The sequence below is a fragment of the Rutidosis leptorrhynchoides genome, chromosome 10 (genome assembly GCF_046630445.1).
Source record: "Rutidosis leptorrhynchoides isolate AG116_Rl617_1_P2 chromosome 10, CSIRO_AGI_Rlap_v1, whole genome shotgun sequence".
Classification (NCBI taxonomy): domain Eukaryota; kingdom Viridiplantae; phylum Streptophyta; class Magnoliopsida; order Asterales; family Asteraceae; genus Rutidosis; species Rutidosis leptorrhynchoides.
The window spans coordinates 59287883-59305767 of record NC_092342.1 but is presented as its reverse complement, the minus strand read 5'-3'; positions in this window follow the sequence as shown (position 1 = coordinate 59305767).

Sequence of the window (17885 nt, the reverse complement as noted above, 5' to 3'; positions counted from 1 at the left end):
GAATTTTTTTCTACTTCTTATCTAAATTTCTTAAAATTACGAAAATTTATTTTAAGTAGTTAAATTGATAGACATAAAAATTTTCTGGTTCGTAGTAATAGTTGGATTTGTACGTGGACCGGGTTATTGGAGCCAAACAGTCCTCAATTATATTGAGACCAAACGAATCCTGCCCCTCTGCTGCATCTTTTGGCTATTCGAAACGTGGGCAAAATCAGAAAAGTCTATTGATTGGATAACTTATTATAATTTTTCTTTCCTTTTTAAAACTAATAGGATATTCAGTGAATGCACCGAGCAAGACGTTCACCACCTTTTGTACGTTCACCACCTGTAACTAGATCAAGACATCGTTTAACAAATATAACCGCCGTTGATTTTTCTTTAGAATCGTCATCCAGTCGACCAAGTACTTCAGTTCAAAATACCGATAATCCATTTTTTGAACCCGACCTCACAATTGAGAATCCAGAAAATATTCAGGAACGGTTCATAGATCCTGAACCATTAAACTTTCCTCCGGAACCACCAATCATTCAAACAGAGATTGTTGAGGAACGAACTATTAAATCTGAAGCATCTAGTGATACCGATTCAACAAATTCAATTATGGAGAATCTGGAACCTTTAAGTATGGAAGACCGAATGAGAGCTAAACGCACTGGCCAAGGTCACGCAATTACTCATCCAGACATTAATGCGCCAGATTATGAAATCAAAGGACAAATTCTACACATGGTGACTAATCAATGCCAATTTAGTGGTGCACCGAAGGAAGATCCAAATGAACATCTACGTACCTTTAATAGGATCTGCACACTATTTAAAATCCGAGAAGTGGAGGATGAACAGATATATCTCATGTTATTTCCCTGGACTTTAAAGGGAGAAGCCAAAGATTGGTTGGAATCGTTACCTGAAGGGGCGATCGATACATGGGACGTTTTAATTGATAAATTTCTTAAACAATTCTTTCCTGCATCTAAAGCCGTAAGACTTCAAGCAGAAATTGTTACGTTCACACAGAAACCAAATGAAACTCTATATGAGGCGTGGACAAGATATGGAAAGTTGTTAAGAGGATGTCCGCAACATGGTTTAGACACCTGTCAAATAGTACAAATATTTTACCGAGGATGCGACATCACTACAAGAAAAGACATAGATATAGCAGCTGGTGGTTCTATTATGAAGAAAACCGAAACTGATGCTTACAAAATTATTGATAATACTGCTTCCCACTCACATGAGTGGCATCAAGAAAAAGATATCATTAGATCATCTAAAGCAGCTAGAGCCGATTCTAGCCATGACTTAGATTCCATTTCCGCAAAGATAGATGCTTTCGAGAGACGAATGGAAAAGATGACTAAAGATATTCATGCTATACGAATTAGTTGTGAGCAGTGTGGAGGACCACATTTGACAAAAGATTGTCTCAGTATTGAATTAACAATGGAACAAAGAGAGAATATTTCATACATAAACCAAAGGCCTGGAAATAATTATCAGAATAATTATCAACCGCCAAGACCGATTTACAATCAAAACCAGAATTATAACCGAAATATTCCATACAACAACCAACAAGGTCCTAGCAATCAACAAGTATCCAATAATACTTACAATCAGCAAAGACCGAATTTTCAAAACAAACCACCACAACAAACCGATGATAAAAAGCCAAATTTAGAAGATATGATGACGAAGCTAGTTGAAACTCAAACGCAGTTTTTCACATCTCAAAAACAAACCAATGAACAAAATGCTCAAGCATTTAGAAATCAACAAGCTTCTATTCAAAATCTGGAACAAGAAGTAAGTAACCTAGCAAGGTTAATAGGTGAAAGAAAACCGGGAAGTCTACCAAGTGATACAAATGCTAACCCCCGGAATGAAACAGCTAAAGCTATTACCACAAGAAGTGGTACAGCACTTAAACCACCTGAAATACCTGTAACTTCTGATGAAACTATTCCTACTCCACAAGAACCACAACCTGATCAAGAAAAGGAACAAGAACCGGTAGTTGAAAAGGTTAATGAAGATAACACAGTTAAGGATAAACCTTATGTTAAACCATACCAACCACCACTTCCTTATCCGAGTAAAATGAAGAAGGAAAAACTTGAAGCCGAGCAATCCAAATTCTTGGATATGTTTAAACAGATAAATGTAAATCTTCCTTTCATTGATGTGATTTCAGGAATGCCAAGGTATGCTAAATTCTTGAAAGATCTAATCACGAATAGAAAGAAAATGGAAGAACTCTCGGCTGTTACTATGAATGCTAATTGTTCAGCAGTGCTGTTGAATAAGATACCAGAAAAACTATCTGATCCAGGAAGTTTCACAATTCCATGTTTTCTGGGTAGCCTTAGTTCAATAGAAGCATTGGCTGATTTAGGTGCTAGTATAAATCTAATGCCGTATTCACTATACGCTAAACTAGACCTTGGAGAATTGAAACCAACCAGAATAAGCATACAACTAGCCGATAGATCAATAAAATATCCTAGAGGGATAATGGAGAACATGCTAGTTAAAGTTGGTACTTTAGTATTTCCAGTAGATTTTGTTGTTTTAGACATGGAAGAAGATTCTCAAGTTCCTCTCATATTAGGAAGACCATTCTTAAACACGGCTAAAGCAATGATAGACGTGTTCGGTAAGAAACTGACCCTAAGTATAGAGGATGAGAGTGTTACCTTTTCAGTTGATAGAGCAATGCAACAACCACAATCTGCAGATGATACATGTTATTATATTAAAACTATAGATGCACATGCAGAATTATTAGAAGAATTTCCAGAATTACAAGGAACGGGAGAATGTTCTTTAGGAGAAGGTAATGAACCAATTGATGAAGCTGAAATGTTAGCTACACTTATAGCTAATGGATATGAACCAACAACAGAAGAAATTCAAATGCTAAAAGAAGAAGACAGATATCGATATAAATCATCGATAGAAGAACCTCCGAAATTAGAGTTAAAGCCACTTCCAAACCATTTGGAATACGCTTATTTACATGGTGAATCTGAATTACCTGTAATAATATCGTCTTCTCTTACTGAAAATGAGAAATCACAACTCATTTCTGTGTTGAAAGCTCATAAACCAGCCATTGCATGGAAGATTCATGATATTAAAGGAATAAGTCCTTCGTATTGCACACATAAAATCCTTATGGAAGAAGGTCATAAAACGTATGTGCAACGCCAACGAAGACTAAATCCTAATATGCAAGATGTAGTTAAGAAAGAGATTATTAAACTGCTAGATGCAGGTTTGATATATCCAATCTCTGATAGTCCATGGGTAAGCCCAGTTCAATGCGTGCCTAAGAAGGGTGGCATGACTGTCATTACAAATGAGAAAAATGAGCTTATTCCTACTAGGACTGTAACAGGATGGCGTGTATGTATTGATTATAGAAAATTAAATGACGCCACCAGAAAAGATCACTTTCCCTTACCTTTCATAGATCAAATGTTGGAAAGATTAGCCGGAAATAGTTACTATTGTTTTCTAGATGGATTTTCCGGATATTTTCAAATTCCAATAGCACCCGAGGATCAAGAGAAAACCACATTCACGTGCCCTTATGGTACTTTTGCTTACAAACGCATGCCATTTGGACTTTGTAACGCCCCTGCAACCTTTCAAAGGTGCATGATGGCAATTTTTCATGACATGATAGAAGAATGCATGGAAGTATTCATGGATGACTTTTCAGTCTTCGGTGATACATTTAAATCATGTCTAATTAATCTGGAACGAATGCTAATTAGATGCGAAAAATCAAATCTAGTACTTAATTGGGAGAAATGCCATTTCATGGTTAAAGAAGGCATCGTTCTTGGACATAAAATTTCAAAAGAAGGAATTGAAGTGGATAGAGCTAAAGTAGATGTAATTGCTAAACTTCCACATCCCACCAATGTTAGAGGAGTTAGGAGTTTTCTAGGGCATGCCGGTTTTTACCGACGTTTCATAAAAGATTTTTCAAAAATTGCCACTCCTATGAATAAACTCCTAGAAAAGGATGCGCCATTCATCTTTTCAGATGAGTGTATCAAATCTTTTAATATACTTAAAGAAAAACTCACTAATGCGCCGATCATGATAACACCAAATTGGAATCTACCATTTGAACTAATGTGCGATGCAAGTGATTTTGCAATGGGAGCCGTTTTAGGACAAAGGATTGAAAAACGATTTCAACCTATATATTATGCTAGTAAGACATTACAAGGAGCACAAACGAACTATACAACTACTGAAAAAGAACTCCTTGCTATTGTCTTTGCTTTTGACAAATTTCGATCATATCTCGTTCTAGCAAAAACGGTGGTCTATACCGACCATTCTGCTCTTAGATACCTATTTTCAAAACAAGATGCTAAACCAAGATTAATCCGTTGGATCTTACTCTTACAAGAGTTTGATATTGAAATCCGAGATAAAAAAGGAGCAGAAAATCTCGCCGCTGATCATCTTTCTCGTCTTGAAAATCCTGAATTAGAAGTTCTGAATGAATCGGCCATACAAGACAACTTTCCTGATGAATATCTATTGAAGATAGATTATAAAGAAATCCCATGGTTTGCAGACTATGCAAACTACTTAGTTTGTGGATTCCTTGAAAAAGGATTATCATACCAAAGACGAAAGAAATTCTTCAGTGATATAAAACACTATTTCTGGGAAGATCCACATCTGTTTAAAAGTTGTCCCGATGGAATAATACGCCGATGTGTATTTGGAGATGAAGCTAGTAAAATTTTAAACCATTGTCACACAGGACCAACAGGAGGGCATTATGGGCCTCAACTAACAGCAAGAAAAGTTTATGAAGCTGGATTCTATTGGCCTACAATTTACAAAGACGCACACCTTCTTTGCAAATCCTGTGATGCATGTCAAAGGGCCGGAAAAATAAGTCAACGCGATGAAATGCCACAAAATGTCATCCAAGTATGTGAAGTATTTGACATTTGGGGTATTGACTTTATGGGTCCATTTCCAAAATCTCATAATAATCTATATATACTCGTAGCCATTGATTATGTATCTAAATGGGCGGAAGCACAAGCTCTCCCAACTAACGATGCACGAGTTGTAGTAAACTTTTTAAAACGTCTTTTTGCAAGGTTTGGAACACCGAGAGCTTTAATAAGTGATCGGGGTACTCATTTCTGTAATAATCAACTTGAGAAAGTTCTTAAAAGATATGGAGTAACTCATAAAATCTCCACCGCATATCATCCACAAACAAGTGGACAAGTTGAAAATACCAACCGAGCTTTAAAACGTATTCTAGAGAAAACCGTAGGATCAAATCTAAAGGAATGGTCCATTAAATTGGAGGATGCACTCTGGGCTTTTAGAACAGCCTACAAAACTCCAATTGGAACCACACCTTTTAGACTTGTGTATGGAAAAGCATGTCATCTTCCAGTAGAAATTGAACACAAAGCATTTTGGGCTTTGAAGACATGTAATCTTGATTTACATGAAGCTGGACGTCTACGATTAAGTCAACTAAACGAATTAGAAGAATTAAGACATGAAGCATACGAAAATTCGTTAATCTATAAAGAAAGAATGAAGAAATGGCATGATAAAAGAATCAGAAGTTCAAAAGAATTCAAAGAAGGAGACAGAGTTCTTCTTTTCAATTCACGATTCAAGCTATTTCCTGGAAAATTGAAATCAAGATGGTCTGGACCATTCATAGTCAAAAGAGTTTTCCCATACGGAACGATAGAATTAATAAATTCAAATGGGATTGAATTTAAAGTTAATGGTCACAGAGTTAAACATTACATACATGGTCCGATGGAAGTCGACAACGAAGTTAATCACAATTTCGACACCACAGCTAACTAAGTGTGGGGAGAATCAAGTCTTTAAAGGATAATATATATTTCTGTTAGAGTTAGATTGTCTGTTTTCGTATAGTTCTCGAAAATGGAACACGTATGGTCTTTCCCTAGCAGACCCTAAAGAACTAGTCTTCTCCCCCCATTCTGAATTTTTATTTTTTTTAGGTTTTTACGAAATGAAGACTGCCTGTGAACTAAACCATGGTCTAATGCTACACGCTTTGATCACTAAACGTAATAATGACATACTACCGAGTGAATTAGTATCAGTAATCAGAGAAAGAATGGACGGAGTTAGAAAAGGATCCAGATGCGAAGATAATAAGTTACAATTTGGTAAAGGAAAATCAAAATCCGCAGCGAAAAGAAGAGCACGACACCTAGAAAAATGTCACAAATGCGGAAAATGGTCACATGGAGGTAAATGTTCAAATAATCAAACCTATTCAAATACCGAATTTGTTACTTTATGCAGAGACGGACCGTTCATATGTTTAGAAGAAAAGACAATGAATGCTCGAGGTTACGCCTATGCAGCCATGGAAAACCAATTAAACCGACTATCTTATGAATATAATAGATCATATAACTAAGAAATCTATTTCACAGGTATGTCTGTACAGTTTTTATTTTTATTTTTATTTTTAACCTTTTGATAATAAACGCTAATTTGTTCGCTAAAAAGTATTAAATTGGTATTAAATAAAATTAGGTTTGGCGACCGAAATTATTGATATCGTTCAAAAATTTATTACATCACTGCGAAATTTAACGTTTATTCTTAAGGTATAAATATCTTTAATCAATCAACCCAAAATATTTCAAAAATTAGTCATGAGTTAAATTAGGTCTTGGAACCGAAATTACTTTACCGAAAAGAGGGGCGCATATTTTTGATAATATTTGATTGATTAAAGTGGGATAAAAAGACAAAAAGATTTTTAATTTTATTTTTACCATGTTTTTAAAATTAATATTTAAATCTTAAATTAATATTGTAAACTTTGTAAAAACAATATATTTAAAATTGTAAATATTTGAAAAATTAATATAAGTTTGATATGAATTTATAAATTTTTAAATTAAGTTTGGTGTGAATTTTTAATTTTTAAAATATTAATTTTTAATTTTATGCATTTTAAATTTTGAGTTTGGTGTGAATTTTTAATATTAATTTTGAATTTTATATTTATGTTGTGTGAATTTAAAAACAAAAATTTACTTTATCTCAATAAGTTAAGAATATGATTTTTAAAATTCGTCGTAAGTTGAAGACTAGGTCTTTGAACCGAAATTGCTTTACCCGAGGGAGGGACGAGAACTTTTATTATCAATATTTTTAATCTTGTTGATTTAAAGTATGCCAAAAACATAAAAAAAAACCCAAAAATCTTAGCTTTTAAAACAATCGCTACAAAAAGACAAATTTTAAAATTTTGTCGAGGGACGGACTAGGACATCGATCCGAAACGACCTCATCCTAAATAACAAGGGAAAAAAAATTTTAAAATTAATTTCCTAATTGTTTTATAAGTTAAAGATTATAAAAAAAAAAAAAAAAAAAAAAAAAAAAAAAAATAACTCCGCGACTCGCGGAGTTTTGAGTGAAAACCTCCGCGACTCGCGGAGGGACAAAATTACAGAAAAAAAATATAACCAGCTGCACGATCTGTACACACAACACACACAAACATACTGCATAAACACTCGAAAAAACCCGAAAAAACCCACAAAAATCATCCCAAAAACTCAATTTTTCACCGTTAATCTTCAAATTTTTCACTACAATCATGTTGAGAAGGATGATATCTAGGAACTACTCAAGAAAACAGGTACAATTACACCCCAAATCACCTTTAAATCCGAATTTTAGTGTGTTCTTGAGCATATTTTCATAATTTGAATTTTGTTAATTTTTAGTGTAATTAGTGTTAAATTGTTAGTATATTATGCATGTATAACCTAGATTGATGCTTGTTAACATGATTTGAAGCCAAAAACTTCAAAATCTTTAGAATCTAGGGTTTGTGTTCTTGAGCAAATTTGGGGCTTTTTGATATAAACAGGTTATGGCCGATTTTTGTCATGAATTATTGCTAAATTGAGTAGTGTAACATGTCTAGGTAGTTAAATGATCCAAACTTTGAGCCTAAACATGATTTTGAGAATTAAAGTGGACTTTTTCAAGTCCAAAATTCATGAACTTGATTTTTGAAAGATAATGCCATTTGAGACTTGTTTAATTGCTAATAATGATTATTTTGACATGTTATTTGAGTTGAATGCTTATAAACTTGGCGAAAATTTTCGTATATGCTTATTTGAAAAAGTGTAGATTTGATAAAAATGTGAAAATAAGCTTAAGTTTGATGTAAATTGATAATGTCATTGTAATTATTTTGATTAATGATTTTGCTGACACTAATGCATATTTGGATGCACAAAATTTGTGTTTGATGTGTTTTGCAGAATGAAAGGGGTGAATCTTCATCCCAAGCCCGCCATGCTCCTGCTGAGAACTTGGAACAACAGGAGGTAGATAACTACTACAAGCAGGATGTACCTCATCCAGTCATGACCTTTTCAGATATGCACTTGGAACAGTTGCACCCGAACCTGCGATTTGACAGACTTTGGATAGATTATCCAAAATATCAACGGGGTTTGCATACTCTTCACTCAAAGGTTGTTGAGGTACCGAGGGTCATAGAATGGGGACCCTTGGAAGCTGTAGAATTGGCCGGGCCAATTAGGGAATTACTGGTACAGAGGTATGGTAATTCTTATTTTAATGACTGGATATGTTTATTCACCATACGCAGACCTGTATATAAAGTATGGTGTGAAGAGTTGTTATGTAGTATAGAGTTGAATGATCGGGTAGCTAGTTTAACCGATCGTTCTTTTATTAGATTTTTGTTAGGCGGTTCGATGCGCCACATGTCTTTACTAGACATGGCTCAGGCTTTACGTATATATACGCCTGAGGAATTAGCGTCTGCCGATTGTAGAGGATTGATACTAAACGGTAGGAAAATAGATGAGAATTTTGATACACACGGTGTGTGGAGTCAAATGACAAGCCACCACCGTTTTAAAGGGGGAAACTACTCTTATTTGGAAATAGATAGAGCCGAATTAAGAGTAATACATAGATTTTTAGCTAATTCGATTACACAAAGGGGTAAAAACAAAGAAAAGGTAAATGAACAAGATTTGTTTTACCATATGTGTATTCGAGACCCACACAGCGCTGTAAGTATACCATATTGTGTGGGTTATTATTTATCAGCTATGGTTCGAGGGATGCGTCCACATAGCATAATAGGAGGTGGTATTTTTATTACTTTGATTGGTGAATATCTCGGTGTGGATATAAGTCGGGGGGGATTATTAGTAGAAGAGCCGGAACCCCGCGACACTATAGGTTTAAATGTGTACCATGGTGCGAAAGTGTTGAAGCGGCGAAATAACGCCGCAGTACGATATAATGGTAGACATCCACAGGTAGAGAGAAACCAGGAACAAGGTAATGTAGGAAGGGGGCAAGAAATGCATAGGTTTATAGCTTCTCAGGAATACGAAAATGCTAGACAGAGAGCATTTGAAGATTGGCAAGTTCATCAGAACCAGATCATAGCGCATTGCCAACATATAGGTAGAAACTATATTCCTACACCGAAACCCGTCTTCCCTCCTTGGTCGATAGAGATGCAGCCACCATATCCTACGTATGACCCTGCCGAAGCATTCTATAGCACTTATGGTTATGCGTGGAACCCCTATTGGTACCAATATCATCCTTAGTTTATTTATTTTTATTTTTATTTTGTAATTTGTATTTATTGATATATTTAATACTTTTGTTAATATTGTAATCATTTTTATAATTATCTAACTTTTATTCTTAGATTTTAATAATTTTTGAATGTGGGGTAATAAACCAAACTTCAAAAATATGTATATATGTTTGCAGTTTATCTTATGTACACAACAGGGTAAAACAACGCATTTTCAAAGACTGGCATTAAGTTCAGCAAAAGCAAGTAATTTTGACGACAATGATGCAAAATACATGTGAAATAATAACAAGACGGAATGAACAAATGACGTGCACCATTTATCATTCAGAAAACAAACGCCAATATATTTGGAAACTTTGGTAAAAATTTAATCATTTTCACACAAATCACCCTCAATAATTTAAATTGTTACTGATTTCTTGCAAATGAGGGCATTGCAAGATCTTAAGTGTGGGAAGGGGTTAAATTCTATCGGATTTTAAAAATTTTTTACTTTATACACTTGGTTACCATTAAAAATACTAGTAAAGCAGTAGTTGTATTAGAATCTAGTGCTCTCTGATAAAAAAAGAACAGCCCTAGTCTTATATACTGACTACCCAATTCTAGTAAAATTTTTAAAAAATTTTCAAATAAATGAATTCAAAATCATGTTTATACATATTTATGAACGATAAAACTAGGTTTTAACACCGAAATTATTGTTACCTCAGAAAGGACATAAATTGAGAAACAAACTAAAATGTTAAAATTCATTTAAAATGGAATAGAGGACGATAAAAAGAAAAATAAAAAGCCAAGTGTGGGAAAATTTACCAAGTTATCTTAAACATATGTCACATATATCTGTAACAAATAACTGAAAACACTTTTGCTTTGGACTAAACTAAACTGTTTTACCCAATGAAAGAAAAGAAGAGATGGATCTACACGATGAATCAATTCCATCATTAAAAGGAAGTAAAGTCTTCCGAAAAAGACACGCGCTTCTTGATTTAGGTCATGAAGTTGTCGTCCAGACCAGCTGTAGGTTGACGAAAAATCTAGAAAAGTCATCACTAAAATCAGCAGGAAATCCACGGACCTCAGCATAAAACAGGGTCGCCAAGTGGTCAGATTTATCCTAACCATGAGAAGGATTTATCTCGTACAATGGGGAGGCACCGTGCAAATTAGCTGGATAAGACTAATGAATCAAATCCCCAGAAAGGATAATCTCCTTAAAGATTAAAAATCAGCTTTTAAGACTGATATTACTCAATCCTAGAGATTGACCTTAAAGATTGAGAATTCAAACTCATGGAATTCAATGATATCTAAACTCGAGCTTGAACGAGAAAATATTTTGATCAAAATTATAAACCGATTTGTTTTCTGAAAACCCTATTTTCAATGCGTTCATTACCATTGAACGTAAAATCCTAGGAATTCACCTAAAATTCATTAGGTCACCTGAACTAAATCGGGTGTCAACCGTAAGAACGGTGGTTGCATAGCATGGTCAAAGACAGGACCTTGTGCCAGACCGACAAATTATAAGGGTGAGCTTTACTATTGCTCCTACCAAGGATAGTAATTGCGTCCGACACATTATAGACCACAATCAAAAGCATGTCACGGGACATTGCCTTAAACAGTTGCTTGTTCAACGCTTTCCTTTACAACCGGACGGTAGTTTGCCGAAAGGTAATATACGGGACAAGTAAACTGGACGTGTTGCTTTCCTAATACAAGGTTAGCAAGTGGGTGACACAAAACCGCAAGTTTTGAGCTAAAATTTTCAAATCTGAAACCCACCAAACCCACAAAAATATTTTGCAAACACCGGTAAAGGGTTATTCCGGAAAACTTATCTAGGGTAAAAACTAGATTTAATTTTCAAAAGATCAAATGTTTTCATAAAGATCCAATTTCCTTAATGGATCTAAATTTTTATAGTCATGTGGGACTGTAAACCATATCGTTACTACCATTGTTTATACCGCCGTATAGAAATCACTGATGTACAAAGTGTGAAGAATAAAGAAGTGATTCTAGTATTTCAAGACAATATTGCTTGAGGACAAGCAACGCTCAAGTGTGGGAATATTTGATAATGCTAAAAACGAACATATATTTCATAGCATTATTCCTCAAGAAAGACAAGCTTTTAGTTGCAATTGTTCTATTTACAAGTGATATTCGTTTAAATAATAAAAGGTGAAGACAAAAGACAGATTCGACGATTTGAAGACGCAAACGACCAAAAAGCTCAAAAGAACAAAAGACAATCAAAAAGGTTCCAATTATTGATAAGAAACGTCTCGAAATCACAAGAGTACAAGATTCAAAACGCAAAGTACAAGATATTAAATTGTACGCAAGGACGTTCAAAAAACCGGAACCGGGACCAGAGTCAACTCTTAACGCTCGACGCAACGGACTAAAAATTACAAGTTAACTATGTATATAAATATAATATAATATATAATTAATTATATTAATTATATATATATTATATATATATATTATTAAAACCGTCGGCAGCCAGAAACTCCAAGGGTGTGAAATGAAAATACCTCTCCGCGACTCGCGGAGTTTGAAGGGCTTTTTGCCGCGAGTCGCGGAGCCCCAAATTTCATTCCTGGCTATAAATCAACCCGAATTCTGATCAAAATATCATCATTTTTATCAATCTCTCTCTCAATATATACGAAGTAATATTTATATTTATAATTTATATTTTAATTTTAATTATAATTCTAATAATAAGGGTATGTTAGCGAATGTTGTAAGGGTGTAAGTCGAAATTCTGTCCGTGTAACGCTACGCTATTTTTAATCATTGTAAGTTATGTTCAACCTTTTTATATTAATGTCTCGTAGCTAAGTTATTATTATGCTTGTTTAAAACGAAGTAATCATGATGTTGGGCTAATTACTAAAATTGGGTAATTGGGCTTTGTACCATAATTGGGGTTTGGACAAAAGAACGACACTTGTGGAAACTAGACTATGGGCTATTAATGGGCTTTATATTTGTTTAACTAAATGAAAGTTTGTTAATGTTAATATAAAGATTTACAATTGGGCGTCCCTATAAATTACCATATACACTCGATCGGACACGATGGGCGGGGTATTTATATGTACGAATAATCGTTCATTTAACCGGACACGGGAATGGATTAATAGCCACTAGAATAATTAAAACAGGGGTGAAATTACATTCAAGGGTAATTGGTGTAATTGTTAACAAAGTAGTAAAACCTTGGTTTACACGCAGTCGATAACCTGGTGTATTCATTAAACAAAGTATTAAAACCTTGTTACAATTCGAATCCCCAATTAGTTGGAATATTTATCTTCGGGTATAATAATAATTTGACAAGGACACTTGCAATTTATATTTATGACTGATGGACTGTTATGGACAAAAACCAGACGGACATATTGAATAATCCAGGACAAAGGACAATTAACCCAAGGGCATAAAACTAAAATCAACACGTCAAACATCATGATTACGGAAGTTTAAATAAGCATAATTCTTTTATTTCATATTTTATTTCCTTTATTTTATATTTAATTGCACTTCTAATTATCGCACTTTTATTTATTGTTATTTCATTTTATCGCACTTTTAATTATCGTACTTTTTAATTATCGCAATTTAATTTTATCGCATTTTTATTATTCGCAATTTCATTATCGTTATTTACTTTACGCTTTAATTTAAAGTCTTGTATTTATTTTATATTTTACATTAGGTTTTAACTGCGACTAAAGTTTTAAAATCGACAAACCGGTCATTAAACGGTAAAAACCCCTCTTTATAATAATAATATTACTTATATATATATTTGTATTTTTATAAAAGTAAACTAATATAGCGTTGAGCTTTGCTTAAAGATCTCCCTGTGGAACGAACCGGACTTACTAAAAACTACACTACTGTACGATTAGGTACACTGCCTATAAGTGTTGTAGCAAGGTTTAAGTATATCCATTCTATAAATAAATAAATATCTTGTGTAAAATTGTATCGTATTTAATAGTATTTTCTGCTAAAATTATAAACTATTTTATACCCCCCTGCTTTGACATCAGCAGTCCTTGGCAATTTAGTGATGAAATCCATGGTAATGTTTTCCCATTTCCATTCCGGGATTTCGGGTTGTTGAAGTAGACCTGATGGTTTCTGATACTCAGCTTTGACCTTAGAACACGTCAAACATTCTCCTACGTATTTAGCAACATCGGCTTTCATACCCGGCCACCAAAAATGTTTCTTGAGATCCTTGTACATCTTCCCCGTTCCAGGATGTATTGAGTATCTGGTTTTATGAGCTTCTCTAAGTACCATTTCTCTCATATCTCCAAATTTTGGTACCCAAATCCTTTCAGCCCAATACCGGGTTCCGTCTTCCCGAATATTAAGATGCTTCTCCGATCCTTTGGGTATTTCATCCTTTAAATTTCCCTCTTTTAAAACTCCTTGTTGCGCCTCCTTTATTTGAGTAGTAAGGTTATTATGAATCATTATATTCATAGATTTTACTCGAATGGGTTCTCTGTCGTTCCTGCTCAAGGCATCGTCTACCACATTTACCTTCCCCGGGTGGTAACGAATCTCAAAGTCGTAATCATTCAATAATTCAATCCACCTACGCTGCCTCATATTCAGTTGTTTCTGATTAAATATGTGTTGAAGACTTTTGTGGTCGGTATATATAATACTTTTGACCCCATATAAGTAGTGCCTCCAAGTCTTTAATGCAAAAACAACCGCGCCTAATTCCAAATCATGCGTCGTATAATTTTGTTTGTGAATCTTCAATTGTCTAGACGCATAAGCAATCACCTTCGTTCGTTGCATTAATACACAACCGAGACCTTGCTTTGATGTGTCACAATAAATCACAAAATCATCATTCCCTTCAGGCAATGACAATATAGGTGCCGTAGTTAGCTTTTTCTTCAATAACTGAAACGCTTTCTCTTGTTCATCATTCCATTCAAATTTCTTCCCTTTATGCGTTAATGCAGTCAAGGGTTTTGCTATTCTGGAAAAGTCTTGGATGAACCTTCTGTAGTAACCAGCTAGTCCTAAAAACTGGCGTATGTGTTTCGGAGTTTTCGGGGTTTCCCACTTTTCAACAGTTTCAATCTTTGCCGGATCCACCTTAATACCTTCTTTGTTCACTATGTGACCGAGAAATTGAACTTCTTCCAACCAAAATGCACACTTTGAAAACTTAGCGTACAATTCTTCCTTCCTCAATACTTCTAACACCTTTCTCAAATGTTCACTGTGTTCTTGATCATTCTTTGAGTAAATAAGTATGTCATCAATGAAAACAATGACAAACTTGTCAAGGTATGGTCCACACACTCAGTTCATAAGGTCCATGAACACAGCTGGTGCATTAGTTAAACCAAACGGCATGACCATAAACTCGTAATGACCGTAACGTGTTCTGAAAGCAGTCTTTGGAATATCATCTTCTTTCACCCGCATTCGATGATACCCGGAACGTAAGTCAATCTTTGAATAAACAGACGAGCCTTGTAGTTGATCAAATAAGTCGTCGATTCTCGGTAGTGGGTAGCGGTTCTTGATGGTAAGTTTGTTCAACTCTCGGTAGTCGATACACAACCTGAATGTACCATCTTTCTTCTTGACAAACAAAACAGGAGCTCCCCACGGTGATGTGCTTGGTTGAATGAAACCACGCTCTAAAAGTTCTTGTAATTGGCTTTGCAGTTCTTTCATCTCGCTGGGTGCGAGTCTGTAAGGAGCACGAGCTATTGGTGCAGCTCCTGGTATAAGATCTATTTGAAATTCAATGGATCGATGTGGGGGTAATCCCGGTAATTCTTTCGGAAATACATCGGGAAATTCTTTTGCAATGGGAACATCATTGATGCTCTTTTCTTTAGTTTGTACTTTCTCGACGTGTGCTAGAACAGCATAGCAACCTTTTCTTATTAGTTTTTGTGCCTTCAAATTACTAATAAGATGTAGCTTCGTGTTGCCCTTTTCTCCGTACACCATTAAGGGTTTTCCTTTTTCTCGTATAATGCGAATTGCATTTTTGTAACAAACGATCTCTGCTTTCACTTCTTTCAACCAGTCCATACCGATTATCACATCAAAACTCCCTAACTCTACTGGTATCAAATCAATCTTAAATGTTTCGCTAACCAGTTTAATTTCTCGATTCCGACATATATTATCTGCTGAAATTAATTTACCATTTGCTAATTCGAGTAAAAATTTACTATCCAAAGGCGTCAATGGACAACTTAATTTAGCACAAAAATCTCTACTCATATAGCTTCTATCCGCACCCGAATCAAATAAAACGTAAGCAGATTTATTGTCAATAAGAAACGTACCCGTAACAAGCTCCGGGTCTTTCTGTGCCTCTGCCGCATTAATATTGAAAACTCTTCCGCGGCCTTGTCCATTCGTGTTGTGACAACCCGGAAATTTCCAACCAAATTTAAACTTTAATCTTTATATGTTTCCGACACAATAAGCAATATTTGTTAAGTTAAATTTCAAGAATTTTAAACTATGTTCATACATTCATTCAACTTCGACCAAGTTCCAACGATTCACGAACCATTAAACGAATATGATTATATATGTATATGTGTATATATATTATAACTTGAAACGTAAATGAAATATTATATTAAATACTTTATATGATTGTATCTGTTTCAAAATGTTTATCAATAGAATTAGAAGATAAGATCAACTGATTGAATTATCAGATATATTAAATTATGATTACAAGTCTCTGTTGAAAGGCCCACGTTGATTTGAGAAATCTTTCCATTTTAACAATATTCGGAAAATGGTAAAGTAATTTATAAATAAGAACAAATTGTCAATCATTGAGAACTAGACAAAGGATAGTGGAAGATTGAATCTCATAAAGACTCGATTGATCTATTTAGTTTCAAACGTACAAAAACGTTTTCAGTTTAAAAAGAACTTTATTATTAAAACGTATATAACTTTTATAAATATCTAGAACCACTTTTGACAACTCATTACTTAACTAGTATGATAAAGATAACGATATTTATATTTTATTTTATTAAATATATATATATATAACGATCTAAATTAATATTATATATATTTATACGCGTATAATACGTACATAGTTTTATACTTTTACTATACTTAAACTTTACCTTTACTTTATTTTTACTTTACTTTAACTTTAATAATTCACTTTAATAATTCATACTTTAATAATTTATACTTTAATAATTCACTTTAATAATTCATACTTTAATAATTCACTTTAATAATTCATATTTTAATAATTCACTTTAATAATTCATACTTTAATAATTCATTTTAATAATTCAAAAATCTATTATAAATAGAATTCAATAGGTTTCATTATTTCATAGAAACTTGAAAATATTTTTCTCTAAACTCTCTCAATCGATTTACATATATATATTTACTCCGTATTATTTCAAGATATTATTAGTTTACATAAAATATTACGACGGAGTGTTGTCTGAGTGATTTCGAAATTGTTTTTCGAGTAGGATAGGATTAAGGAAATTATGGGTTATAGCTATAGAGGTGATTGAGTATGGTTCATGGGTATGCTCGTGAGGTCAATATAGTGTTTATCATTTCCGTTGCGTCTACGTACCTTTCCTGCAATATTGAATCTCAATATTGATACGTGAGTACTCATAATTTAACTTTTACATACTAATAGTGTATCCTTGACTAGTGCTCGAGTATTTAGGATTATGCATGCTTGTACTTTTGATATTGCCCTTAGACAGGTTAGGTTGAATCTTGAATTAGTTACACTTGCGGTTGAGATAAGGTATAAGATATGCATGTCCTTGGAAAGCTAGCGAAAAATTAAGAACTTTTCCTTTAGATATCGAATGGTTTCGATGAACGGATTAGAAGTTATAATCAATTGAATTTTCGATATTTTTATTAAAAATGATTATTATTATCGTCGTTTTTATCGTCGTTCTAGTTTTATCTAATTATTATCATTATTATTATCTTTATCAATAAAAGGGATTTATCATTAAAAATTGTTTTCTTTATTACTATCGTTATTATCGTTAAAGTTATAATTAGTATTATTATTATTATTATCCCATTATCATTATCATTATTATTATTATTATTATTATTCTTAATATAT